The 16,192-nt window shown below is 34.2% G+C and overlaps 1 protein-coding gene across 6 annotated transcripts in view; it reads right to left on the bottom strand.

Moving 5' to 3' along the window:
- The window catches only part of znf536 (zinc finger protein 536), a 172,701-nt gene that overhangs the window by 136,581 nt on the left and 19,928 nt on the right, over positions 1–16,192 (bottom strand). The window contains exon 1 of one of the 6 annotated variants that reach the window (XM_088613648.1): positions 4,450–4,547. The exons of the other annotated variants lie outside the window; for them this stretch is intronic. The gene's annotated coding sequence lies outside the window, so the exon portion shown is untranslated. Of the gene's footprint in view, positions 1–4,449; positions 4,548–16,192 lie in introns of those variants that run through there. 6 annotated transcript variants of the gene reach the window in all.

Below are 16,192 nucleotides of genomic sequence, written 5' to 3'. Positions count from 1 at the left end.
GTCTCATTCATTTGCATAAATGTGCCTAGAATTTGCAGCCGAAAGCTGCAAGTCAAAATCAGACAGAAACAACAACAGAGGTACTATCACCATTTAAATCTGGCTTAAGATAAGTCCAAGAGGTTACTGTGCTCTTCCCCATGAAGTGACTCGATTGCTACTTTATCTTTTTATGAAGACCTTAGAACTCTCTACTATATACAAAAAGGTAAAATGACATACAAAATAACCATCATGCAATTTTGCATGCTTTATTAGTTAATTTAATTAAAAAGACTAGAGGCTTGCTATGCTATTTTTCTCCCATCACTGCATTATTCTGCAGTTTCATTTCTCTGGACAGATCAAAAATGATAGAAAGGGAGCTTCACCAGGTTTTTTAATTCCAAAGGGTCTTTGTTTATAACTACTGTTTAATCGCAGTTCTATTTTTAGCCACACATTTTAAGCTTCGATGTATAAAACCAGTCCCCATTCAGAATTAGTCCTTTGTAAAACTTTAAATACACCCCAATGTGTCTTCAACAAAAAGTCTTTTTTGATTTAAGTTAGGTTTTTAGTTTCTGTGGGTGGTTTTTGCATTAGACTTGCTATTCAACAGTGTGGGTACTATAAAAATTCATCAGGATTAAAATGACCTCACAAGTAAAATTAAAGTTCCTAAAGTATACAATAGCTGTATCTTTTTTACATGTTCCACAGGCTTGGGAACTGTATTGTTTCCTGACAAAGTGTTCTTGCCTTGACAATAGCCACCTTTCAGCCCGGCAGAAGGACTGCTTTTATATCTCAAGAAAGAAACTTATTTCACATATCAATCAAAGAGAACAAGTTCTAAAAGACCCTTACCAAGGGAAAGCACTCCTAAAAACTTTGAAAACCAGCTATATATATAGATTTCTTCATGATTTTTTTGTTCTTTAACAAGGTACTCAAAAAATGGTAAAAGGGGTAATCAAATCCAGTTACAACTTCACACTATTTCTTATTCAGATGTTATAGCTGCAAATAATATGAATAAATAAAATCTGTTAAGAAAACCTAAACCAGGTTTTACATGAAAGCCCACCCATACACTCTTCATATACTTCATAAATTGATGTTAATACAACAGAGTAAAATTATTAAGTAGGAAAGGAGAATAAACTGATTGTAATGAAAAACATGTCAAATAATAAATCTGCAGCTGATTAGTTCAACTGAGCTTGTAAAGAATCTTTTGGCCAGCTAGGCCACAACTTGGTCAGACCTCTCAAAAGTCCCAAGAAGCAGTGTGAGAGTCCAGCAGGACAGATCAAAAGGAACTCAAAGTCCTTGCAAATGTTTTTAAGGAGAAATGGCACAACATTTCCCTCAGTGTCGATTACAGCGACACATGTCAGAAAAAGGATCCAACATCCCAGTTATGCCAAAAGTAGAGATGCACCCAAAAATGTGAACTCCTGGACATCTGTTTTCTCTCCAAAGATTTAAGGGAATGCAGAGCATTCATAATTTAAAAGAAAAAAACTTGTTAATATACATGCACATTCTGGATACATATACAAAAATTAACATTAAGTATAGTTTATACTCATTTGAAATTAATTACATGCCAGTATAATTCTAATTGGTTTTGACCACAGTCTACATACTGTATAAGACATATACTATATATAACTGTGAAGGAAGAAATATATATATTTTTTGACAGCTGGATTAATGTTCCTCCTAAAGGGCTTTTTTATAGGTCAATACCTGAAAGCATAACCATCCCATTATTAGAGAAAGCCACCTCAGTTTCAACTACATTTATAATAAAAAAGCAGAGTAGAGCTACCACTGGAAAGATAAAAATGATTTTCTTAATAAATAATGTAAATAATATTAGAGATTCATACTTATATATTCCCAGTCAGTTAGCCACTGAATACAGGAAATTAGCAAGCTTGGTCTTTTTAAATGGAGTTCATAACTAAAGCTTGGGTGAAAGACAAGATCCTATTCCAAGTATTACCAGCTCTGAACTATAAATTTGACCCCTTGATCAGTGGTTCCCTACCCTGTTCCTGGGGCGATTCCTATGTCTTCTGGTTTTGCTCTAGCCAAATTCTTAATCCCAGGCTAATTAGTTTAAAATTTCTACTTGAGGCATGTTTTTTTTTCAAATTTGCTTTGCGCTCTTCAAAAGGTGAATGGGATTTGTATAAAGTATCAAATTTGTACCAATTTCTGAGATTTAGAAAATTCCTTCGGAAAATGAATTGTCTTTATTTGGGTGTATTACCTGAAATGTAGCTGAAATGTAGCTGACCTCTGCAGAAAGAAATCAAAGCTTGTCATGGGAGTATTTCTTATATTGTCATCACTCCCTCTGTTTGTTTATTATAAAATGATCACCTATTAAGTGATATCTTTAAAGAAATAAGGGAATTGATAAGCAAGTGGAGGAATAACTGCATTACGTTTTATACCGTATGCTGAGGTTGTTGGACTGACACGATTGTAGAGTGTATTTTTTAAACCAGGCATTGAGTGCAGAAACAGATAAACTGAAGTCTTAACAAGCAAGAAGATCAATTAAAGCATCAATTAGCACCAGGAACAGCATTCCAGCGTCAGTTCTGCTGGAATGAAGATTTGTAGACATGTGGGTCCTCCAGGACCAGGACTGGGAACCACTGTTCTGGTTCACTCTTTCCCAGCATTTGTCACACTGACATCCTTCAACCATCCCCACCTCCGAAGCCAAACCAGCAGCTTTTTGGTTTATCAGGCGGTCCTGACTTCTTGCCCACTGGTTCATCATTTAAACTAAGCAGGTCTAAGTTGTTGGCCGTATATTCTTAGTTTTTAAACATCTAAACACACATTTCTTGGACTGTTGATGGAAGAGTAAGGCGATTAGAAACAAGTTTTTAATCTACACTCAGTGAGTGAATATTGATAATGATAATAATCAGTATTTTAAGACTGTAGTTATTAAGGTCCCACCCATTTATTAATTCACAATGGAAGAATCATTCATGCACGAACTGCATAAGACATGTTCTCACAGTGTCATGTAAATTTTGCATAAACTGTATACTTTTACTAATATTTTTACTAGTAGACTTTTACTCAGTCTTCTACACGTAAGCGTAATGTCACAACCCATCTTACTGTATATATTTCTATACTTACATTACTGAAATCCTGGTTAGGTAACAGAAAGCAAGGTGGAAGAATGCACTGGAGTGCATTGGAGTGTTAATTTTCAAAGAATTTGTCTGTGCTCAGTAGTAACCTCTGTGATACTCCCCACAGGACACTAAGCAGATATTTTTTAAACATTGTTTATTCAAAAAATCTACATTCTGAGCAAAACTGAAAAAGGTATCTGGCACTTGCATTAGTAATCTCTCACTGTTGTCTGAAACAAAATTGAGAAGACAATTGTAGGTTCTAATAGTAAAAGTAAACATTTCAATTATTTTTTCTAAAACAGAAACTTAAAAAAGGTGTCCTGTTTTTCACCTAGAACTTACAGGCAGTAGGCCATATTGGACTAATGTCTCTGATTGACAGCTATCTGTTTTTTAACACCTGGAGGGCATTATTTAATGGAAGAATCTGGTCATTATAAGGTATTAACCTCATTAGGAATCAGTTTTTATTACCTAAAAGATAAAATTGATTTAGGACTGCCACCACTGAACTCAATCAATTGGTCAACTATCCCATTATGGTCTAGATTTTTTTTCTTGTTTCTTAGCAAGGTATACATATTACAACAGTTGTCCAACAGATACTGATGTGACCTTAATAATTATTTCAATAAATCTGTCCATTTTCAAATGTACACACCTTTCTTCTGTACATTTATAGCATCATGCAGCATAGTTATTTTTATAGTTCTTTTAAAGTATTGTTTATGTATTAAATTAAAAAATATATATTGCAGTTTCTATATACCTCCACAAAAAAACCCTTTCAAAAGCTGATGCCTACTGAAAGCACTGATCCGCAAATAAAAACAAAATGTCCAACACATTATAATTGGGTGGGGTAATCATTTAAAAGCACACTACAAATTCGATGAACTTTCCAGTCTGCATTTATTAGCATGACTGAAGCTACTGTACAGAACTACATTACAAAATAATGTGAGTACTAAATTATTAAACGTTTTGCCATAATGCTTCACTTGATAACTATACACTATCTTCCCACTGTGTTCTGAATTATAACACATATTCATTTAACGTTATTTTCAGAATTTAAAAAAGTATCACACTACATCATTTAGGTGTTGAGCTGAGCCTACTAATTTTAATATAAATAGATATAAATCAAAGTGCTCAGTGCATTTTTAGATGTTAGTATCAACAGACAAATGCCACATTTATCCACACCTCCTCAACATATTTATGTTATGATAGTGAACACATTTCAACAGCTCAGTTAGAAATAGCTACTAGGTGAACTAACCTTCATTCGCAGGCACACCACACGTTTCTTCCACTGACCTCCTGCTTACTTTACTTAAGAACAACGTGTCCCCTGGGTTAGAGCTTCATATACTGGAATGCCAGATGTACCGAAGGCTGATCATCTTATTTTAATTAAGACAATAGGCTGTCCTCAAACAGAACAGTATAACTTTAAGAAACTGACCCCCTGTGCCACAGCACTTATGAGATTAAATAGGAATTAGCAATGTTATGCCATGCAGCTTCTTTATATTTAACTTGTAGATAATGCAACAATGGGGCGGTATCATTCATCACCCCACAAACTACATCATGGTCATTAAACAAGTGGAGCCATCAGACACACATACTGTACTCATGTGTGTCTCTGTTTCTTGGGTGGCCTGATGTGTTATTTGCTTGTTTATTTGTCTGTCCTTTGTTAAGTCTATATTTTTGCAGAAAGCAAAGACAAATCTTTAGTTCTTCAAATGCGAAATTGTGACAACATTGACTCAAGCATTAAGGAAGTTCCTTTCTCACAGGTCTGCTCTGCCTCCTGAACTATAATAACCTTTCTTGATGTCCTGCTTAACCTCCACCCTCAGAAGGAAGTGGCAATAGTAAAGTACCTGCTCCTAAATAGCTGCACTGCTGAAATGAAGGATGGGCTGATAACAATAGCTGTTGGAAAGGAGCAAATTGTTTTAAAATATATTTAAGTTACATCTTCAGACTCTATTGAAACACAGCACGATCAGGCACTTGCCTATTAAACCCTTAATAACCTCTTACTGGCCAAAATTAAAATGGGGATAACACTCTAAAACATAACTGTGTTTTACTCATAGTGTGAGTAAATAAGATTTTTTCCCAGGTTAAATAAAAACTTTCACAAACCCAAACTCCAAACATAATAGTTAACAGCAGCTTTTTCTTTGTACAGTATATCTCCTTCCTCTACAAAGCCAGCATTAAAGTGCAACATATGGAATTCCTCATTGGTGAATGAATGATGTAATCAAGCCTAGGAAAACCCCTTTCTTGCTCAGCTAAGTTGTGAAATCTATATATCTATACACTATGAAGTTTTCCAGTATCCTTTTCAGGTCAAACTGATTGCTCCTAGAAGTCTATTTCCATTACCATAATTTTAGTTATTAAAACTAACAAGTTTCAAGTGCCATGTTTTCCTATTTCATGTGAGTGGAGAGATGTTTACATAAAATTATGGAGAGTTTCTGCACTTCATACAAAAATGTATGAAAACATTTGTAATTTGAAATGTTTGTCTTCATTTTACTTTACAGCAAGTTCAGAAATGCACTGAGCAGTGAAGAATCCTTGTTTTATTTATTGCTGTCTGCACCAAATCTTCAGTTCATTCCAACTGAGATCTCAAGAACTTAATGTGAAGCACAAATTGCCTTATTTAGTCAAGATACATTTGATCTTTGGTCACTAAATGAGGACACCCTTAAACCTAAAGAAAGGGGGCTCCCCAGGACTAGGGAAGAAGACTACAGTGTTACACGTATCAAACATTACAGCTTTCACTGCATTCTGATATTGTTTTCTAAGTCATTTTTCAGAAAACAAACAGATAAAAAATATTTTGGCCCCCTCTTTTTTCCCATTGGCTTTATATAATACATTTGGGGGAAAAGAAATATACAATTTGTGTATTCTATCTAGGAAAAATGCTAGTCAGTTTTGTACGGGTATATTTTACTGATCTTAACTGGAAAAGTCAAGGAAGAATGCTAAGGAAGATTTAATAATTGTTTGTAAGTAACTTGGCTGGTTACGAAAGGTCCTTTCGTATTGTTTGGATTTGATGTGCTATTTATTTAGAACTGTTTTTTAAAGGATCTAAATTTCTAACTGAGTAGCAAAACCTTTTTTCCTCAGGAGACTAAAAGCAAAGAATAAATACAGCTAATATTGGAAAGTGCTGACAGCTGTTCCTCTCAAGAATTCGGTGTGGGGGGTATGAACAGTCTTGACTTGGGGTTGAGTACCCTACAACCAAAGCATCACTCAGCTAGCCTTCAGTAAGTCACAACTATATTGATGCAGTATTATCAGCTTAACTTACCCCTTAAAAATCTGGATGTCCTCTTCAACATTTACAGTTTTAAGATAAGGTAACCCACGCCTTGCTGTAGATGTATACCAGACGATATTTTTTATAAATCAGTGTTTCAACTCTTCTGTCCACCATGGTGTATTCACAAACACACACACAAATCAGGATTAAGTAAAGAGATATTCAAGTTTGGAAATAACATTATTTTGTGCAATATTGTGCCAGCGATGTAAATCCACATTGCATAGACATGATCAGAAACCTACATCCATGGGACTGCAGTCCCATACATGGAAAATCAAAGGTCTTCTGAAAATGAAAGACATGGGTAATTTTCAATGAACTGTGTAAAGAGTTTAAACCGGGGTATTTTCTGTATTAGATAAATACAAATGGAACGATTGATTGAAATAGGTATTTCACAATATCTAACACAATTAAGTGTCAAGAAAAAGATATACATATCACCACCATACTGTATATCTACTATGCCATATCACATATATGAAGCAAACTATACCTCCTAATAACAACTGTTTGTATAATAGTGTGCTGCATTAGAATTTGCTAATCATAAAGGGTGTTTTTATAAGATATGCATATTTGTGCTTTTGAACATGATTGTATGTAAAAAAACCTTTGACAGTTATACAGTATAAAGCACTAATACAGCACTCCTTGAATGAAACTTCTGACTTCTCTTTCAAATAACAACAAATGAACATGCTGATGTTAGAACATAAAAAATCAATTCTGGCTAAATTATATGACTAAAGGAAATGTGTTTTACAAACACCGTAGAAGTGACTCATTAAGCCCCACACTGAAGGTTGTGGAATTTCTTTCTAAAGAAAGAAATGTATAGTACATATCTTGTCAGGGCCGGGCAGTGGAGCAATTCAGATAGAGCTAAGGATTCTGAACATCTGTTGACAGCAGCACATTGCAATGAGGTTGACTTGCCATCCCCATTTAAGTGCCGAAATATAAAAATGAAGAGCAACTGCCTAACCAAATGTCTAAGAATCATTTTTGATCTGCCCTAATTTAATACTGTTTCCATAAAACAAAATAATAAAAAAAAAATCTACCTCTGCACTCTTAAAAATTCAAATTCGTATTTGAAGTTCAAACCACATCAAAGATATCAAAGACTACTCTTCTAGGCAAACAGGGATTGCTCTTCAACAATAACACAGTAACAGTGTTTGTCACTGAACTATTTCTTTACCTACACTGAGCTGAACAGCACAGGTATAATACCTCATTATCCCAGCTTCCACTTCAGCGTTATCATAACATCAGGTTCTCTAATCAAACTCACAAAAGTTACATGACATAAAATGTGAAACCGAACAAAAATTGCTTGCAGAATCTAACAATCACCCCTGAGAAAATAGCAATCTTGTCTTTCAACAAAAAAAATATTATAAGAAGCTATGAATTTGGTAGAGCTGAATAGGATGTTGGTACATGTTTTACTAAAGGAAATATAATGGCACACTATTATTAGATCACATTAATCATTACTGTGCCAAAGGCACTGACAGCACCACTGAAAAGGATTGAAAACGTTGGTAATGGATATAAATTACCCATTGTGTGATAAAAGGATTTTTTTACTAAGAAGGTAGGAATAAAACAGCAAGCTTCTGAAGCATGTGTATGAAATATGAAATAATATAGGTTATCTGGGAGGAATTAAAATTTATAGAAAATCAGATAGAAAGAGCCCAAAGTTATAGTAATGCAAAAAATTAAAAAAGATAAAACTAGCCTGAATGAATGAGAGGTAATGGGAAGTCATGAACTGAGCTGCAGTCTTGACATAAGTCTGTCACTTGAGAACGTGATAAGAATGAGAATGTAAATCTTTTAAAAATATTTACGGTTTATTATTTTCAATTTCCTTGTAAACTAACAATTGACATTTCAGCTGTACAAGGTCTGTCCCAGCCATGAAAACTGTAGTATTTCAGTACAGTGTCCTGTTGATTGGAATACAGTTGCCTGGGTGTCTTTTTATGTCAAGTCTGTTCTTTTAACATGCTTGTAATATAAAAAGGTTACTTTTTTCAATTACTCAGATATTAATATTAGCTCTGTTTCACTTCAAATCTCTCATGCCGCAGCCTTTGTATGGAGATAGAAATGACAGAGAGCAATGCAGTTCCCGATACTCTTACCTGCAGAAGCAAAGTTAGGGAATGTACTCTAGAATCTCTCTTTTCTTTCATTAGAAGAATTCATTTAGAAAACAAATGTAGTGTCGAACCTAGAAGATGATATTTATTAACATCAAATCGTCCATGAAGCCTTAAGGGGATCACAGGAGACAGTGGATCATGTCCAGGTCTCACTTTTCAACTCTTATTTCCCCTCTAATAAGTCCGGCTTTGCTTAAAAGTTCTTGCCTTTCAAGATACATCACATATAGCTATTGACCCTGACACTGGAATATGGAAACTAATCAGATCATGTTAGACTTCAGCATTCAAACACAGAGCATTGGGAACTACAAAACAAGAAAAAGAAACTTGCTCTACAGTAAGTCTTTTCACACATGCCCTGTCGATTGTCGGGTCTGTAGTGAAGGTACTGTATATACTATAGCCACTGGATCAGCAAAGCAGGTAGGCAAATAAACACTGACATCAGGTGGCAGGATAGCTGTTGTGATGTTCCTCTGAGGGCAACAACTGTTCCTTAGAGAGCCTTTGAGTGAGTGCTCCCTCCTGCTGTCACAAGCCAGAAATACAAAACCTTTTCAAAAGCTCTGCTCACAGAAATATATTATAAATTCACGTTAATACCCAGGGATCCCATTAACTTAGTTTTTTTTAACCTTTTTTATACTGCAGAACAATGTTCAAGGAATCATTATATTTTAAATTACTGGTATTTTGGGAGGATGTGTGGTTGTTGTTTTTTTTAGGAATGCCTGTGTGTCTCTTGCACCTTACTTTAATTCAACACTTTGGAGTTTTATAACACAAATATTGATCAGCACTTTAGGTGTTTCCTTTTAAAGTTTTAATTGATACCCAGAGAAGGCTGAGATGGAACAACAGGGGAAAAAATATGAAACACTGAATTAGCAATAGACTCACAGGTTTTCTCACAACAGGATCTGTGAAACTATAACTCAATTTAAAAAAGGCAGAAGACTGTAACTCTTTGGAAAGAAGTGCACATCTAAATTGAGATTCTAATTAAAACTGAAGTTTGTTTTATAAAGGTCTTGGCAAGAAAGGTATAAATATACAAATATATCTCACAGCACAAATGGAGATGGGTAATAGAATAAGTCAGAATTCCCAAATTCACACCTTTCCCGAATTAATTAAAACATTGATTAATTAAATCACAATGATTGAGGAATATATTCCTATGCTCACAAAAAGTACCCTATGAGTTCAAAATCATTCAGCTGATACCCACGTCATGCTTGCCAATATACTGTATGCTAAAAATATGTTTTCTCGGCTAAGGTGACTCTTCCAATATTTAGACTCTTGTCAGTACCAGCTTGTTATCTCTGTCAAAGCAGCCTTCTGAGAAGAGCTCTATAATATGACAAATTTCAAAACTTAAATGTTCTATATGAATTTAAGTGAGGGAAGACACCAATTTCTCAAGCACAATGTTGCCTGGAAAAGACAACGTTCAATATATTAGATACGTGCAACACCATCCTCATCACAGCAGTACCTAGCAATATATCATTTGTATTGATGCAATATTAAATTTCAATATCACATGTCAAAAGGTGCAAAATGATAGATCACAATTTAACTAACTAAATTATTAAAGCATTGAGCACCCAACAGTGCCGTCTCACAGTCTATTACAGTACATATTGGTGGGTTATTTTTGTTTATATTCTATTATGAACTATATGTTAAAGTAGATTGCAGAGATATGCTACTGGATCTAACCATGTCACTGATAATACTGTTATAATGAAAATATGTAAAAAAGAATAAAAATAGAATCAGCTTGGACAAAATACACAATTACCTGATTTTTTAATTTGAGCTATAGATCACCAAAACACAAGAAATTATAGATGTATAATGTTAATCCTACATTCATACATTACCTAGTTTTCTGTGATTTAATCACAATTATTAGGCTGTAGTGTAAAGGCAAAGCACTTGTTTTTACACTCAGTACTGTCTCCTAAATGCTCTAAATACAGTACTTATCAAACCATTTGGTATTCATAAAGGCAACGATTCAGGTTTATGTCAATAGTTCTTTATGATAAAACCCTGATACCCTTTTTAGTTTCACCCTGAACACCACACATTACATATTTCCTTGATGCTGTGTTGAACCCTCTACCGATGCATTAAAAGTTCATGAATTTACAACACTGGTTATGTGACCGAGACCAGATAAAAGCCTGTGGTGATACAAGTCCTGCCTCTCCCAAGAGATAATAAGAACCTTACTGTCAGGTTGGAAAAGATTTTACTGAAAGCAGACATCCAGGCAATATCAGCTCTAAAACTAAGACACCACAGTATGTTATCTATGATAACAAGCAGCCTTAGAGAATAGCCTTTAAAAACTTCTACTGCATTTTACTTATGGGTTGTACTAATTCAGTCCTAAAAGCTGATATTGTTATACTAAAATACTGTTACAAATATCAATTATAATGCTCAGATTATTAAAGCAGTCTTAAGAGAGAGTGAACTGGGTAAACACGTGACAGGTATTCAGCATTTATGTGCATTCATCACTTAAATGTACATTTATTGAAATGAATCATGTGAAATTAAAGTACTTCTCTAAGTAGAAACGTGTTATAAATCAGCTTTTGGACACTCAGGACTTCTTTGAACATGGGATCCACCTCAATTTGAGCCTGTGACCATATCCTGACAAACTAACCCAGTTTCTATGTATGAGTTCTATGTACGAGAAGAGAGATATTTCAGACAGAATTGTCCTTGTTTTTTTTTGTTGTTGTTTTGTAAATTTCAAATCGACTGATCCATATGTTTAACAGAGATCTGAACCAATTCTGTGTAGTACTTTCTTACATCTAGTCTTCCTCTGTTACACTCATTAAAATGGAAGAGCTACGTGTTCAAATGCCTCCCTCACTGTGTCTTCATAAAATACATTGAGCTCTTGTCGACAAAACTTAATGGTAGTAGAACAAAAAAAGCATTTTTCAGGACAGAAGTTACTAGTAGCTGTTTATTTTTTTCACTTATCCAATAACTGTTAATAGCTGACAGGAATTCACAAAACAAATAAAGCAAAAGCTACAGTTTTCAGATATCAGAAATTTCTATGTAAAGATACAGCCCTCTGACATGTGACATGGTAAAAGTCATGATACCTATTACTAGTCCAATTACATGTTACCATCACTTAAATAAACAAATCCATGTGCACATTAACAGTGCTGAAAATTCAATTTGAGCTCTTAGTCTGCTGCTGCTTACCCTAACGATGGTCTTTTTTAAACAACAGAACACCAAGGAGTCGTTAGGGCTCTCTCTTCATTACTTCAAAAAACCAATCATTAGACACCAGAGTATATACGTAATTAGAAAATCACTTCCTTTGCAATCCAGGCTAAGTAGTTTACATACTGTAATTACAGGGACAAAATCAATTTTTAATCATTTCACTGATTGGGCTCATCAGCTCAGTGGGAACATTGTATCCTGCTTGTTGTGCAAAAGCAACATCTGGGCTAAAACAATTACCCTTTGTTTTCCAAACTATTCAAAAAAGCTTTCTAAAAAATGAATGCAATGAAACCAAATTTCAGACACAGTTTGTCCTTGACTAGTGTACATCATATTAAAAGCATAAATCAATACTGCATGATATACCATATTCAAGAAAACAACACATTGCTTTTCCACACTTTTTTTCTAAATTTAAAAAACAGATTTTGTTTTGCCTCAAGAAACATCACGTTTTTAATATTTGGAGCTACATTCAGCTGACAAATAGAGAGTGGTATTTAACAACCCACATACTGTGTTTACAAAGCCAAAAACGATGGTTAATAATAGTCAATTATTGTTCTGTTTGAAGACCTTTCATGGGAAATTGATGAATTGCACACAACTATATTAAATTATAAAAAAGATTTTAAAAATAATCCTTGATTTTATTTCCATATACAACACATTGCAAGATATATGAAAAAGATTTTCTGAATTCGTTTAATTTTTTTTTAAAGCAGTTGTCTTTTTTTCCCATTTCAAAACTTTTCAATCAATAAGCTTAGCTGTTTTGCTGAACTGACTAGCTACAATATATTTCAAGATGGAAAAGACTGTGTTGTTTAATTTTCTCTTATAGGAAAATATCACAGACCTATTGGAACAATAATTAGCATAGCTTTACTAATCACTAGAAAAAACAAAGTTAAAGGCATAACAAAAGATTGATCTATATTCATCAGGACTCTCCATCTCTCTGCAAACACTGTGAAGAAATCAGATTTTGAAAATCAGATAGCTCATTGATCACACATGGTATATGCAAATTGCATTTGCTTCTATTTTGCTGATCAATAAGGTTAATTAAAACACTCATTTTACTGCACTTTAGTATCCTTTTAGAATAGTCAGCCTCTGAAATCATTATGCTATCCCTCCAGCTCCATAAAAATGAATAGTACAGGACAGGCTATAAATTAAAAAATCCAATTCTGCACAACTATGGACATAACTTATATGAAAGCAAAGACAGCGTGCAGGTGTATCATAAGTTTTATGGCAATGATATTACAACATTTTTAAATCAACCTGAAATCAGTACATCGAATATTCTGGATACTTGATTTCCCTGCAAATTTTGGTTATGTTCATTACATCCAACAGCTAAGCTAAAAAAGTATGAAAATGCCATGATGTCTTTTTTTCCCCAAATACACACTGTAGCACCTGATACTTTATTAAAACAATTAGCAGTTTTTCTTTAAAATTCAAAGCAAACAAACAGCGGAATTTAACAATTGTCTCACATGACTCGCTGTGCATAACTTTACCGTGGCAGAAGTACTAGTAGTACTGTACAGATTAATAATGGACTCTTTTTGAAATTATTATTCCCAAAATGGTCTTTTGTGATTTGCTTTGAAGGAAGAAAGCTTGGAAGTGCAGACTGTGAAGGGCTGCTCGTTTAGAAAGCTCTCCAATTATACAATTAGTTCGGAATGTAGGGCATCCTCCCTGTTCTGATCAGACCCGACCCTAGAACATGGGAGGCTTGTGTCATTAAAAGCCTTACAGTCATAAAAGATACAGCGAGATATGTGCTCCTAACCAAGGAAGTAAACTGTTTTGATACTTAAAACAAAATGGAAAATAATAAAAGACTTAATGCTTGTCATTTAGCTGCCGACAATGGATGTTATATATCTATACCACCACGCATATATTTTTTGTTGTTTTTCAATTTTAGTATATCTTTTGTGTCTTGCTGTGGTTTTCTGTCATTTTTATTGCTTTTGTCAGACTAATGGCCCTGGGTCCAAATGTTGGGGAAAAATGAAAAAATACCCAGTTATGTGTTTTTGATTTGTTTGTTGTGGAGTTTTTTTAATCATTATAGTTTGTCCTTTCAATTGTCCTCCTACCATGCTTTTATAATCTCGATAGTTAAAAATGAAAAAAAAAAGTCTGACAACCATCTGCTTTCCAGTGGATTTCCAGTAATCGCACTTTACTGATTACACTGATGACTATATGCATCTCTTAAATAATTATTCTGCAATAAAAAATTTTAAAACAATTATTATCATTATCACTGCTTCTAATGCAAACACTACACCTGCTGGTACTGCCAATGGATAACAGATATTATATTTCTGTAATAATACATACATAATAATACAATGTAAAAATGTCTTATTACTATTGTGCTGTTGTTGTGTTAAAAAGGACATTGGCAGCAGTAATAAGTTAAAGGTCTATGTTTAACGAGTTTCATAACTATCTGTAACTTTCCGTGACCTCTTTTTTATTTGTAATGGTCAAGTTAAGGGTCTCGTAAATGTATGTCTTCAGATACGTACAAAATACCACAAACACCTTGATACATCTATCAGCTATGGCAGCGAAACCAGTGTACTCTATAATATTTAAAGTGTAAGGTTTCTAGAGGACATATGGAGTCAGATAAAATTATTTCCATTTGTACAGATTGTGATGGTACTGTATATAAAATACCAAAGAATGTAAATTTGTACTCCTGGAGCCCACAGACCATGTTTTTTGTCAAGAAACATCTTACTGCATCCTCTATTGTGCCTTAAAATTAACACACATTTTGGTGAATATTTTATTTCCAAAACAAGGTCTACAGTTAAAGAAACATACATTTTCATTTTCATTGCATTGTATCCATTTTGTGCAGTTGTTATCACGGGATTTAGTTCCTGTGGTGCTATCTGCATGACGTTTTGTATATCTCTCCTCATGCTCGTGTGGGTTTCCCCTGGGTGCTCCAGTTTCCTTCCAAGGTCCAAAGACATTTTGGCTTCTGGGAATACTGGCCCTGGCTTTGCATACTTGCGCCTGTGTGTCTGCCCTGTGATGGACTGGTGTTCAGTCCAGGGTGCATCCCACCCTGCGCCTGTTGCTAGCCAGGATAGACTACAGCTCCCAGAATGGAAAGATGGATGGATGTAACCATTTCTTGATATCAATTATTGAGTATTAATGTTAAGTTAATTATTATTAATGAATTAAGTTACTAAAAGAAGTTTATTACTTTGGGAGGGGAGGGATAAGCAAGAAACAATGATATCTGCCTTCACAAGTTTTAAAATTAGTTAATTTTCTCTATCCTCAGGCACACGAGTCTACTCTGGGAAACATTGAAAAAAGATTGATTATATAAAGATGATATTCACTTATGCCTGATCAAAAGCAGTTCTCCAGAAGCATGTGTTTCTGTGATGTTTCCAAAACGATTCAGAAATTTGTCACCAGAATTTTTTTAAAGTTCAAACATATGTAGAAATACTGAGATTCTGTATAAAAAAAATTGCTATATGTATCTTACATTACAAGAACAATCTACAAACGATTCTAGAAATAAACAAATTCCAGGAATGAAAAAAAGTCTAATTACATTTATGCATTAACAAATGTTGACATCATTATAGCTTACAACCTAAAAAATATTGCAACACAAATTCAGTTTTACTCTGTTCACAGGAAGAATCAGACTTTTCTAGCAATACTAGCCTGAAAATGTTCAAAATGAAGCCAGGCTAAGATGTGCTGAAGAAAAAAAACATTATTGTTTTCAGCTTTTGGTTATGAATACTGTAGGCTATATCAGTTGTGTGTAAGATAGGAAAGGCCTCCATTTTTTTTAATAAAATGTTATAGCTTTGCAGTTGCCAGAGAAAAGGTTTCATTGATTAGCACTTATAGCAATCAATTTTTACAAACTGACTTGACCTCATACAGGACATTGCTGTTTTAGAATTTAAATAAAAGTCTGCAGGAAAAACACTGTTAATAACTATCTAAATACAATGCTGAAGAAAGTCCTTTATTACCCAAACTATAATTTGTTTCGTTTTCCATATAATTTTAAGTAGCAGTTTTGAGATGATGTGCAAACTGCAGCAGGCTTCATCAGTCTGGTGATGCAGACAGATAATTCACCAAACTGT

The sequence above is a fragment of the Lepisosteus platostomus genome, chromosome 20 (assembly GCF_059453375.1).
Source record: "Lepisosteus platostomus isolate fLepPlt1 chromosome 20, fLepPlt1.hap1, whole genome shotgun sequence".
Lineage (NCBI taxonomy): Eukaryota > Metazoa > Chordata > Actinopteri > Semionotiformes > Lepisosteidae > Lepisosteus > Lepisosteus platostomus.
Note: the sequence above shows the minus strand (reverse complement) of the source record. Positions and strands in the feature narration are given on the sequence as shown.